This window comes from Diorhabda sublineata, chromosome 11 (genome assembly GCF_026230105.1).
Source record: "Diorhabda sublineata isolate icDioSubl1.1 chromosome 11, icDioSubl1.1, whole genome shotgun sequence".
NCBI lineage: Eukaryota > Metazoa > Arthropoda > Insecta > Coleoptera > Chrysomelidae > Diorhabda > Diorhabda sublineata.
The window spans coordinates 11,158,060-11,172,421 of NC_079484.1; the positions used below are offsets into that span (position 1 = coordinate 11,158,060).

The window sequence follows — 14,362 nt, forward strand, 5'->3', positions numbered from 1 at the left end:
CACCAAAAAATAATTATTATCCAGAAAGAATAATAACAATTTCTGTTAAGTCTGTTTTTAGATTTCTAAAAAAATTTGTTGAATTTACTACGAACAATAACAAAATAATTGAAATGAAAAAACCTTTTAAAAGTTTTTTTTTGGGGCCGTTTCTCTTATTATTGACCAATAATAATCCTTTAACGTATTTTCATCTCTAAATTCCTTAATTTTTCAAAAATTTTTAAAACTTGATAAAAAACTCTCCCCCTTGTTTATCACTCATAGTTTCTAAATTGTCAGGAAAAAATTCAAATACGATTGCAAGAACTAAATCTTTAATTCTCAATTTCCAACACCTCGCAAATCTAGGGTATATGTTATGTTTTGATATTCAACTAAATTTTCTCTCCTTATTTCCCAAGTTTCTTTTTCTATTCTTCCTTTAACTTTACAAGCGTCAGATTGGAATGACGGTTCTTGTTTCTCTTATTATAACATTTTCCAGGCTGAACTTCCGAAAAACGCCAATGAAATTTTACAAGTAACGTCGATATTTTTGAAATTCCCGCGACCTCGCAAGGTCGAAAATCGTCATGAATTAGTGCGCAGGTAAGTTGGAGCTGAAATTTTGCTCGTTCATTGATTTAGTGGTAAATAAAACATTGCAAGTTTAAAACATTTTTCATGGTTTGGTTTTTTGTGTTAAAAAAAGGAATACTTTCAAAAATTCAAAAATGTAAGTAGTTATTAAATAATCCAATGTTTCATCAATTGATGATTAATTTTTTATTTTTAGGCTCTTATATTATTCACAAATAACATCATTCTAGACACAGACCCTCGCAAAAAGATGGAACCTTTTTAAAATAACAACAATTGTGCCAACAGAGGCTCAAGCAAAAATTTGGGCAATTAATAATAATCTCGTGTGAGTCAATAGATGGTGCAGAAAATACAACCAGTTTGCTAAATGGTATGATAATGGTACCGTTTTTGGCTACTTCAAATGTTTCGGAAAAATCAAGGGCAGATCGTTCGACCATAATGGTTCAGCGGCAGAAGACGCATTGCATACTAACATCCGTCAAAGAATAATCATCACCTATTGTTTTTCACAAGGATTTTCATTTGAACAGGCCTTAATTTTGGAAACAACTACGTACGGCCAGTTTAGACCGAGCATATGAAGATGAAGGCCAAATTGTGGGGATGGTTCCATCGTTGAAATAGACGAATGTTAAATCGGACGAAGAAAATACAATAGAGGGCGCATGGTCGAGGGTAATTGGATATTAGGAAGGATCGAACGTGGCGGCGATGGCTACCGATTGGAAATATGTCCCGATAATTCTAGAAGTGCGGAAATATATGGAGCTGATAAAGAAGCATGTCAAAGTCGGGACTATCATTTATACTGACCGCTGGAAAGGATATTTGGCGCTAGAAAGTGAAGGCTACCAGCACTTTACAGTCAACCATCAAGAGCACTTTGTTAGCCATGAAACAGGGGCCTACACTCAAAATATTGATTCCAGCTGAAGGCACATGAGAATAAGAATATCGAGGGGGGAATCAGAAGTAACTTAGACCTGCATCTTTGTGAATTTCTCTGGAGGCGGCAAGTCCGGCGAAAAAATGTGGATCCATTCGAGGCAATGAATGTAGATAAAAAATGTTTGTATCCTTGAAAGAATGATGGAAGAGGATGAAGAAAGTGACTAAATTTTTGTGGAATAAAATTGTAACAATTCCCTATCATTTTTACCTTCCAATTCCTCTTGGCGTTTTTCGGAAGTTTATCCCATTTTTCATTGTTTCCTGCTTTCCTTCAATTGATTTTGTTCTTTCTCATTCTCATTTCTGCCTTATTTGGTCTATGCATTTTATTCTCGGTTACTTCTTCTTCCATCACTTTTCATGTTTGTCTGATGCTATCTCGTAAATGTGTCCATATCAATTTAAGTGTTTCCTATTTATTTTACTTGTATCTATTTCTTGTTTTATGTGTAATATTCTTCATTCTCCTTTCTCAATAACCAATTTTCATATTGAATATGTTATTATAACATATCCTATGATTTATCTATTATGGATTATTATTTTCACACTCATATTTATATCTTCTATGGTTTTATTTTCTGTATTCAAACTGACGCCCATGGTCCAAAAAGATTACTATAGAATAGCGATCAAATTTACAAAAGATAATGAGAATTCGTAAAGTACAGAATTGAACAAATTGTTTATCCAGAAATTTAAAAAAAAATGATGTTGATACTTCATTGAGTTGTCTCTTCTTATTACTTGCCTCACATCTTTGAGACATACTTTAAATAAGGTTTCTAATTGCATCATGATCCGTATTTATGGCAGCCTGAACGAAACCTCAATTAGGATTCTAAGTAGACACAGAAAGTCACTAACCTATATCATTCCATAAGTTCTCATTGGAGTTAAGGTCAGAATATTTTGCCAATTTTGCCAAATTAAAGCTGCAATTTATATTTTCTTGAGAAAATATGTACATTTCTAGCCACGGACAGTAGTACATTACCTTGTAATAATATCCTGCTCGGTAGTAAGCAGAAAATACATTGAACCTAGCTCTCGATCCAAGCGTAGTGGAATGTAGGGGAAGAGGCTTTATGTTAGTTACCTTCGAAGGTAGTGAGATAAAGCTACCGTATGACTTGGCGTTACGCTGAATACCCTATGAAGATGCCACTGGAGTCAATCAGCGATTGAAAAGAAGAAGTCAATTGTAGTATTGTTGGAGTTCTAAGAGGGGATTTATCTGGTATTAGGAGTGCAACAGATTAGAAATGGATGAGTCCTGTTCGTTCATTTTGGGACTTCTAAAAGTGAAGAATGTAGAAAAATATCAATATTCTACATGGAAAACTATGGAAAATTTTAAATAAAACTCTTGGTTACTGTTAATAAATCGTTAAAATCCCGTATCATAGCAGTATTCTTCGATCCAGCGAAAAATTTTAAGAATTTACAAATATACGGGGTACTAAATTTAGAGACCAAACTATTATTTTCTTGTGCTTCATAAAATATGCTCGCTCCTAAACTTTAAACACCCTTTTGGTCATAACCACCAAATTTCTACTAAAAATTTTCTTCCTACAGGCCAAAATAACGGTTTTATGGATTTTTGTATTTCACAATGAAAAAATTTGTATACTTATGTTTTTCGTTTGGATGCCAATCAAGTTACCAGATGAAGTAAATAATACTGCTCACTATAATTATAAATTGCTATATTTTCCTACAACACATTCCTATACATCTGTATAGGATACACTGTATTGATAGAGTAACCACTTGAAACTGAGAATGTAATTTTAAGTGAGTAAAAAATAATTTTATTAACAAATGCCTCGTAAACTCTATAGCCAACCCCTTGGTACCACACACCACACTATAAATTTCTTTGATTAACCATTTCTAACTATTGCTGGTGACAAATGCCTCGCTCGAAACTTAATATTTCTTCAAGTCGTATACCATTACCACAGATTAAATTCTACAGATATATCACTGTTATGATTGCTCTCGAAACGCCACCGTTGTCTCACTATCCAGCATGAAATTAAATTCCACAGCTGTTTTTAATCGATAATCGGATGCGTTCGTTTTGCTATACCAACCTTTAAATCAGTTACTTTCCCCATATCTTCCCCATAATTTCGTTTTTCGTTTCTCCGTCTTACTGACTGAGAAATCTGGGCTATTACCTATAAAACGTATCACACAAATATTTGGGAATAAATGAATAAATATCTTGTGAAGAATTGTAGTGATTTATTAACCATTTTTATTTATTTATTTATATGGGTATTTCATAAAGCATGTACATAAAATACAATGAAATTTTATTTTTATCATGATTATCATCATGGTTACCTTTATTTCCATAAATATTATCATCAACGTCATGATTCCTGTCATTATTTTGATTTTGATCCTCATTATCACAATAATTATCGTTATACTTATCAATTTCATCAAACTCTACTTCATCAAGTTCTATTATATCAAAGTGGTTCAATTTTATTGTCATTAACATTGATCTAGTAAAAAATTCATGCAGTATGGTTGAAATTGACCACTACAATCCCGATTGTTCTCATTATTGTGTGAAGATTATGGTAGCAAACATAAAACACTGCTGCTCCATACAGAAGTGCGATGGCTGTCTCGGGGTAAAACTTTAACAAGGCTATTTGAACTTAAAGCCGAGTTACAAATGTTTCTTTCAGATACTTCTTTTAATTTGAAAGGCCGTTTGTATGATAAAACTTGTTTGTTCCGACTGTCTTCCATGGCGGATATTTTTCAAAAACTGAACGAATTAAATTTATCATTGCATGGTAAACAGACAACAGTGTTCCAGGCCTGTAACAAAATAACTGCCTTTAAAAGAAAATTAGATTTTTGGATTATTTGCGTTAGTAAGAGAGAAATAGAAAGCTTTACGTTACTCAGTGAGTTTGTTAGCGATAACGACTCAGAAATGTTTCAAGATGATGTATTTGAAGAATTGGTCCAATATCTCACTTCGATGCGCGCATCTTTTGAGAAGTATTTTCCCGAAGAACAGAATACAAAATTGAAACTGAATTCATGGATTCATAATCCTTTTTTACCCACCTTGCCACCAAGAGCCCGAAAGTATGTCAAATGAGATATATGAATCTCTTTTAGAAATGTCATCAGACACAAGTATGGAGTCATTGTTCAAAACGACATCTCTGAACGATTATTGGTGCAGAATCCGTGATGAATACCCAATGCTTGTCAAAATGGCTCTGAATATTCTTCTTCCATTTCCCACAACATATTTGTGCGAAACAGGATTCTCCACCTATGCAGCCACGAAAACAAAATACCGGAATAGACTGGACGCCGAACCTGATGTGAGACTTCAACTGTCTTCTATCAAACCTGATATCAACCAATTAATGAATAATAAAAAACAGTTCCATACCTCCCATTAGTTTGTTTTTCTTTTTTAATATCTTCTATTTCTATTATTATACTTGTTATGTAAATAAGTAATAAGTATATGTTACATTCTACGTTTATTATGCTTATTAATAAAGAATATACTTTTAGAGACTATTCTTTTATTGTAGGGTTCCGTCAAGTATTTCGCTTTCCAAAAGGGTTCCGACACTAAAAATTTTGAGAGCCGCTGGTCTAGGCTAACTAGATATCAATACATCCTCGTATAGAGGTAAAAATAACATTGTAAATATAGGCAAATATAGGCTCGATATATTTAGGTTGCACTGTAGTATAGGACATAATGATATATTATGTATCGTGCCAGGCATTTGTCACTAGAATAGTAGTGGTACTAATGCATTTTCTTGATAATAAATGTTTGAAACCTTTAAGTTAATTACAGTTTAAAGTGGTTACTCTAAAGGTACAGTAACGCAACAATAAAAATAACAAAAAGTGTGGTGCACGGGGCTAGCATCAAATTTAACGAGACCTTGCTCATAATCTTGACTGATATATTTCATGTACATTAGAAAAAATATAGCAATTATACGCAATTTTTGTTCAGACGCCAAATATTATTTGTGACTAATATAGTATAATAAGCAAGATTTTTTTCCGCCAGCTCTTGCACTATAAGCTAATCTAACACATCACCTAACTACGTTAAATTATGTTATAATGATAAACGAAACCTTGTTTATCACGGGTCAACTAAATTCATAATGTATACTCCACTATAATTACTGTGATTATTTCAAATTGTGATGCACAAAAAATCTAGTCAATGTCATTCACTCAACTGTATATGGAAATGACCTATGTTTGTCTCTAGAATTTGACTAATTGCGTTCAGTTTGTTGACGTGTATAGTATTGTTTGATTCAACGATAAAATAATTTTCCTGTCGTAGTGTTTTACAAGCGTGAAACATGTAACTGACTTCGTACACCAACCAGTGGGAAAATAAAAATTGTCAGGATTTATTTTATTGTTTTTATTTGAATGATTTATAGAACCATGGGGAATTGTAGACTTGTCTAACGTCAACATACCGAGATATATCTATCAAAATTATTGTGTAATATCTCCAATGCTGTGCAACGTACGAGGAACGATTAAAAAATATGGTGAATTATTTAATACAAAGTGAAAAAGTATAAATATAAAATAAAATAAACCTAAATTGATCTTTTTCAAAATACTGCCTTTGACTAGCAATTTTCTTATTTCATCGTTGACCTATGACAAAGAATCCCTGAAACTTTTTCTTTCGGAATGTCTTCCATCTGCTCTGTTGTATCCTTCTCAATATTAGTAATAGAGTGAAATAGTTTAATCACATTTTTTTATTTTTGAGAATAGTTACAAGTAGCATATTGTTAAATATGGGTGGTCAGTAAAGCTGAAGTGAACTGACAGGAAACCTTTTAGCAGCTAAAAATTCGCGAATAAAAAGAAACTTGTAATACGTTACGTTGATCCTTTTTTCAAGTCTTTTTAATTGCACATCGTTTCAGGAAGGTTTCAATATACCTTTTAAGTTTACAGTTACTTATCTTGGATCGAACTCTGATCGACCTTGACGTTTGACTTTTTAGTACAAGATGATTTTCCAGCAAGAACTCTGAATTTTTGTGGCAGTCCTATAGCTATAGGTTCAGTTCCAGTTTGAATTAAATGACAATTAAATCTGCATAAAGGAGATGGTTCATTTTAATGCAATCAGTCCAAATTTTCGGAAAAAATTCGGACCTTATTGTCAAATGGTCAAGTCAATCGACTATTTAAATTCAAATTTTCATCTGATTTTTAGGTCCAACGACATTTTGACTGTTCCTCGTCCTTAACTATAACAAGGCGTCTCTTATGGCAACTTTTATGGATAATGATAAAAAAGCTGGTATTATTACATATAACTGTAAATAGGAGGGTTGTCTGAAAAGATATCGACCTAACAAAGAGACAAGATATTTTTTCCCATAATCATTTTAAGCCTGGGCTTTTCAAGTTTTTTTCACCCTTCCAAATAATAATTGCCTTCTTACTCCTCAAAAAAGGTGCTTACGTATTTCTTTGCGCTAAGTGAAACATCAAGGTTAGGAAATAGAAAAAACTTGATGGGGACTAATTCCGTTGAATACGGTGCGTGATCAACAAAGTGCATTTTAGGAATTTTAAGCAGGGCGATCATGAAAGTGTGAGAAGATGCGTTGTCGTGATGGAAAAGCACTTTCTTGTTTATCAAGTACAGAGTCCTTCACGACGAGCTGAATCGATATGTATATGGAAACGTACTATGACTAGTGTTCTGAAAATTTGCTTTCATGGGTTTTCCGAAATGATCCTTTCATCTAAAATAATTTCAGTTTTCTAAAACTTCCGCTTATACCGGAAGTGGACCCAAACTTAGTTATTTTAAACGGAATGCTATGGTTTTTATTAAATTTTTGGAATCTACGCGAACTTTCAATATAACTTTATGTAAGGCATCGTACGGCTAAAGTCCACCATTTTTTGATTATTTCACATTTTCCAAATTATTGGACACGTGCAATCCTCCATTAAAAAAATTATATTTCTAAGTTTAAGTGAGTCAGGTCTAGTATTTTTGGGATTTGGACAAATAATACTTACAGCTTTCAAAATCTGTGAAAACCTTGACAATGGTTCCGAATTTCACTATCTAAAAACTTCGAAAACTTAAATTTTTCAAGTGGCAACCCCCATTTTTCTCTTTAACATTGGATTGTACGCTTTAAATTAAGGGGACTTAGATAGTAAATTCATATATCTCAAATGGACTGTTTTTGTAGAAACTTGAGAAAACTGAAATCTTCATGGATTTTAATTATCGGTTGTCTGGAGCGACCAAAAATAAAATTAAAGCTAACATATCAACAAACAAACAAACAAACAAACAATGAAAACAGCTTAACGGTTAAGCGTTGCATAATAACCCTACCACATTCCCCGTATATTACCAGCAAATTGAAATAATCTTCATTAATAAATCCTTAACGGAACATGACCACTTTTGCAACGCTTAATCGTCAAGCTCTTTTCATTGTTTGTTTGTTTGTTTGTTTGTTTGTTGATATGTTAGCTTTTGTTTTTTTTTTGATCGCTCCAGATAACTGACAATTAAAAACCATGAAAATTCCAGTTTTCTCAAGTTTCTACAAAAACCGTTCATTTGAGTTATATGAATTTACTATCTAAGTCCCCTTAATTTAAAGCGTAGAATCAATCCAATGGTAAAGAGAAAAATGGGGAAAGCCATTTGAAAAAATTAAGTTTTGGAATTCTTAAATAGCGAAATTCGGCATCATTTTCTGAATACCCTATATAAATTTTCGCCAAGGTTTTCATAGATTTTGAAAGCTGTAAGTGTTATTTGTCCAAATCCCAAAAATATTAGACCTGACTCACTTAAACTTGGAAATATAATTTTTTTAGTGGACTTTAGGCATATTATGTTTTATACGAAGTTATATTGAAATTTTGCGTAGATTTCAAAAACTTGATAAAAACCATAGCATTCCGCTTAAAATAACGAAGTTTGGGTCTACTTCCTGTATAACTGGAAGTTTCAGAAAACTGAAATTATTTTAGATGAAAGGATCATTTCGGAAAGCCCATGAAAGCAAATTTTCAGAGCACTAGTCGCAGTACTTTCCCAAATACATATCGATTTAGCTCGTCGTGAAGAACCCTGCACAGTCGTTTCTTGCAATTTTTCTCTTTGCCTTTTTGAAGGTAGGCGTTTCAAGGGCGTAGTGGTGGATCCCGATTTCATACAGTTATAAATTGACACAAAATTTATTTTGCTTGAACTACGTCAATAAGTTCTAGGAAATTCGAGTATCATTTAGTGACCTTTTTCTATGATATCTCTGGTTTTCGTAGTTTTTGGCGTCAACCAAGTGGATAAGGCGTTTGATTTCTCAGATGCCCAAAATTTTATGGTCATATAATAAATGATGGTACAGATTCAACGTACTCAATGTCTAACTTCCCCTCAATTTGCGTATGTGTATTGCTTTTCGAAAACAAATTTTTAATACCAGCTCGATACTCAATCTTTTCAGATAAATTTTGATAACCTCTCACTTATATGTTTGTTAAACAGATACAAAGTGTCCAAAATTTAGTGAGACACTCTTAACGCATCTGCAAATATATTTTCCAACATCATAAAACATTCAGGCTGAGATCGGAAACTTTTCAGACAACCCTTCTATATGGTTATCAATATTAACAATATTATCAACAATTTCGCCGGAAAACAAATAAAAGTAGATGTCATTGTTTGAGAAACATGTTTTATGCATTTATGTAAATCTGTTTCAGATTGTATAGAATATTTTATGTTTTTATGTACTCTATTCATTATATGATATATTTTTATTTTGTTTTTGTGTATTATATAATAGTAATTGTCTTTTTAGTTGCTCATTTGATATCTATGAATTAAAAAAATATTTCCTCCTCCCTAAGCTTATTAAACGGAAACGCCCTTGCTCTGAAAGCGAGATCAACAGCATCCTCTAATCATTTGAGTTCAAATTTTATGGCAAAAAATTGTCCAACAATACATTTTCCATAGTTTCCTTACCACATATTTAAAAGATTGTTGGGTCTTTTGTGGAATATTCTAGGATTTTTTCCAGCCTAGTAATAGTAGTTGTGTCGATTGATAAAAAAAATGCGTTATTATTTATATTGTCAGTTATTATAACAAATAATTTCATTTATTTCTCGTACCAAATATATCTTGAAAGGATGCAACTTTATGATGTTTCAAAATCCCACGAACGCTGATTGGAAAAAAACCAAATTATTAGGTCAATTTTTGTATATATGCTTTAGTCCTAACACTATCTACATAGTTTTCTTTACTAGCAACCTACCCTAGTGAATAAAATTTCGTTACCAAGTATAAGTGAGTTGGAAGACAAAACTTTTTTTTTTGTTAAGTGAACCCAAATATTTTCAAACTTAAATGTAAAATAGGTGAGTACAAACTACAAAAAACCAGCTAAGACCCAAAAATGTAGTAGTGAAGTAGCTTTAAGAAAATTCCCAAGATAACGAACTAAATATCAAAAAACCTTTGTTTAATAATATTCACGAATTTTTAAAGCAACTTCGAATAAACCACGAAAACCTTGAGAGCACTAAGTGACATCAACAAAGACTAACACAAAATGGAGGTGACACTAGATTTAGCCGGAAATGTTTTGATCGTATGGATACGCTATCAGTCTTGACTTGAAGTAACCGTTTTTCTCAGACGATAGGGCGTCTCTTTTCCTTCCAGATGGTACTCATAAGTCATTTGAGACTAAAAATCGATTTACTAGGTATAAACTCTGAGTCGAAAATAAATATATTTTTTCTTCGATCTCACATTTCAATTGCATTCTCAATTAAACAATAAATAATTCAGCAAGTAATTCAGTAAACAGCAATCATTTCTCGTTTACTGATGTTTATTTGCAAACTCTCTCTAATTTCCAAAGTTGCTTATGATATTTTGTTTATATATCTACAAATTTGAACAATAAGTATCTAAGTAAAATTACCTAAAACTCTTAACACAAAATAAAATTAAAAATGCCTAATAAAGAAATAATTAATGTAAAAAAGTTTCATAAAATAAATTTATTCAGTTCGAATCTGTATCATTTTTTGGGATACATTGCTGCAGAGTTTAATTTATTTGTTAAATCTGCAGACACAGCTTAGGAATTACCGTCATTTGAAACAAAGCTTTTTGTTAAAAAGGAGCCCTTCCGACGTTATGGTTTCAAGGCGATTACTCAGCTGATGTTATGATGTTATGGGGTCCAATTTTTATTCTTCAATTGAGGAAGGGCATTCCCTCTGTAATCTCTCATTTCCTCGACGAACAGGCCCCATGGACTATTGAATACTGAATACTGAAAAAATCGAGAGAATAAGAACGAATATCGTGAGATAAAACATGGAATCGTGGTATCTGGTATTCTTGCTCGTATCTGAAGGAAAAATGGGGTTTTTCTAAGACAGGATAGGGTTGCTAGTGAGCACTTCAACCCACCTATTCATTCAGCTCAACCTCCTCTACCGTCAGAGGAGCACTGGATGTGCCTGGAGTAGGAACTGTTCAGCATTGTACCAAAACTTCTGCCAAAAACTTCATTAGACATATTTTTCAAGAGCCTTCCCATAATGATAAAGTTGTTTCTTTTTCTTCGAGTTGTCCTGCATTTCTAGTCTATTTTATTGAATGAGAGAGTAAAAGCAAATGATAAAGCATTCCTAATCCATCCAGACTTATTATTTCTTTTAGTAGACAGTTGTTGAAATTTATACCTCAAGTATTTTCGTATGAAATAACATTTGTAAATGTACAATGAATATATCGTGTTTATACTTACATTTTCCCTAATTAACCACTCTATAACTTCCAAATAGTTGAACTTAAAAAAGTGCAATTTTTTCTAAAGTAAAATATAGGTTTCTGAAGACGATAACTCGTCATATACGTCATATAACGATATCGTCAACGTGAGACAGTGTAATTGTGAGTGTTGGTGTAGTGATAGTGACAGTGTTTTCAGTAAGAATGCATGTACTTTCCTTCGAAGTCATTATTTCAAATGATTTTCTATTTGGTAGAGCTTAACGTGCTGTTTGAAAGTCGCCTCATTTCTCTTCTTTAATATATCGTAGATTTCCTAATACCAAGCGGACTACTAACTAGTTCCACTATAGCATCAACACTTTTATATGAATTTTTATGAATGATTTTTTGTCATTCACGCGACACTTCCAAATTTTGCATTTTCACACTTAGGCCATGAATCGGCGGTAAAAAACGTTTAAACTATGGAATTTTGTTAAACAACGTCGATTTTACGAAAATTTGGATTTAAGCTCCACTAAAAATCTACCCTGTGCCGAAGGGTACTTTTTATTTTTTAAGGGTGAAAACTACTCGAAAAAAATTTGAAAAAATTCGATTTTAGCATGTATTTGGGTAAAATACAGTTTAAATGAATTAATCGTAGATCTGTTGATATTCTCAAATAAGTTTATGATTAATCGGAGTCATGCAACCCCTCCAGAGACCAAACTCTACTTATAATCTTCTACGAAATCTTCCTTGTGCCGAACTAGATTTTTATATGTATATATGGGGGTGTAAACTACCCCTTATTGCAAAGAAATTCCAAATCTCAGATTTTATGCATGTTGTGCTGGTAAATTAAAGTTTAAATGTATCATACGTAAATTTGTTGACATTCTCAAACACGTTTATGATCAATCAAATTCATGGAACTTCTCCAAATTATCCCCTATCCATATGAAAAGATAAAAAATAATCCCAACGATTCTTTTACAATTGAATATTATTCAAAAGTGTATTTATATTGAATTCAGAATATTTTGTCGGTATGTTTAAGAAGTGTTGTTTTTTTTTATATTAAATTAAACCCACCATCAATAACCAAAAATTTACAAAAAAGTTACAATTTTTTTACAGAAATAAAAAAATTCAAATACTTTAAAATCCATGAAATTTTTTATTTGGAAAATAATATAAAAAACAATTTTGAATAATTATACTTCATCGTCACTAATATCTTCTTCCTCTTTTCGTTCGTGCCAGCTGTTACTCGATTGTACGCTCCACGTTTCTCTTTTTCCAATTTTCCAAAATTCGTGTTTCGAAATTTTGAAAAAAATTCAGTTGGTTTATTGACAATAACTCGCTCAATGTTCGAGCTAGAAACTTTTTCAAAAAAGCATTTTGTTGGGGATTTCAAGTACTTCAGCTTCATATCAATTAAAACTTTTTTCCACCCCCGGTTTCGAAAAGGGTGCAGCACAAAGAGATTGTATAAGCCACATTTGTTACGCGAATGCAAACTTTGAACTAATGTATCTCCTTCTAATTCTAATTATGGTGGTAATGGCGAGGGTATAATTATTACATTTTTTCGAAAAATAAAAAACTTCTTTTTTGTTATGAATTACTCAACTCTTATACAAAAAACTTTTGATAGTGCTCATTTTAAAGGTTTTTCTATGTACTTTGAAAAAGATCTCCTGAGTTTTTGCCAAAAATTTAAACAATATTGAATTAGTTGAGGTTAAAGGCTTTCAATTTCGGGGTTCCCCAAAAACAGGCATCCTTCAACGAGCAATAACTCAGTTATTATTAAATTTACAGATGTTCTTAAGAAACGAATCTCTTTGTTTTTTTAGTTATATTCTATCAATCTACCTACAAGATTATTTTGATGAAATATATTTTCATCTCCAAGAAAGGATGGCTTTCAACCCCAGGGTAAAGGTTACATTTTGAAGAAGGTTATAAATCATACCGATTTTTAATACATTCAACTTTGATTATCAATATTTCACGAGAAATCGGCTGGCCTAACTAGAATCCACAATAGATTGCACACTGTACTTTGTATGTTGAAATTAAACTATATGGAAAATAATAAATAAAACAAACTTCTAAATTTTATTGGCAATTAGGTACTTATCGAAAAAAATCTTATGATATGGCTAAGTGATCTTTAATACACAGGGTTTTTGATCAATCCACGCTTTTTTCTTATGTTCTGTATAGCTTATCGTTATAAAAGACATCAAAAGCCCGAAAACTAGTATTAGCTCAGGTACATTTATGAATAGTTTAGGACATATTTTAGGTTCTTCTATAATAATATTTAAAATGACCGTACTAAGTTTTGGACAAGTAAGAAGCTTTTATTACTCTCGCATACATAAACATAGAATATGGGAGCAGCCAATGCTGACATGAAATAAGCTTTTTAGAGCGGGGGTCTAAGATAGTGGCTCTATCTCCAGTACCTTCAATAAATTATTTAGCGCTGATACTCCTATAGTTGTTGATGTTTTATAATGAAAAACAATTAAAACTTACTTTGAAAAAATATCACGTAGGGATATTTTCATTTCCATATCGAATTATCGATATACCGTACAAACAAGTTTTTCTAATAAATATTGATATTTCTAAATAATAATATCAATATTTTAGTATATCGCCAATTGTTCTAGCTAAAGCAGGTTAACTGGCAATTCGTTCAACTTATATCTCACAGACTCATCATAGTTTTCAGCTTTACTTTATATTAATTATACATATTCGATTGTTTTATATTTAGTCCAATCAATGACGGTAAAAAAAGTGTAAACTGTATTTACTCATACAGCACCGATTTGTATAAAAATTTCGATTTAGGTTCTACTTATCCTTTATTTCAAAATCTACCCTAGGCCGAGGATTGTTTTTCCTAGATGTGGATGCCACCCTTTCTCGGGGGTGAGACAT

General features: G+C 32.1%; 1 protein-coding gene across 4 annotated transcripts in view; it reads left to right on the top strand.

Moving 5' to 3' along the window:
- LOC130450481 (uncharacterized) overlaps positions 1-14,362 on the top strand; it is a 247,827-nt gene that overhangs the window by 20,024 nt on the left and 213,441 nt on the right. The window contains exon 1 of one of the 4 annotated variants that reach the window (XM_056788879.1): positions 494-591. The exons of the other annotated variants lie outside the window; for them this stretch is intronic. The gene's annotated coding sequence lies outside the window, so the exon portion shown is untranslated. Of the gene's footprint in view, positions 1-493; positions 592-14,362 lie in introns of those variants that run through there. 4 annotated transcript variants of the gene reach the window in all.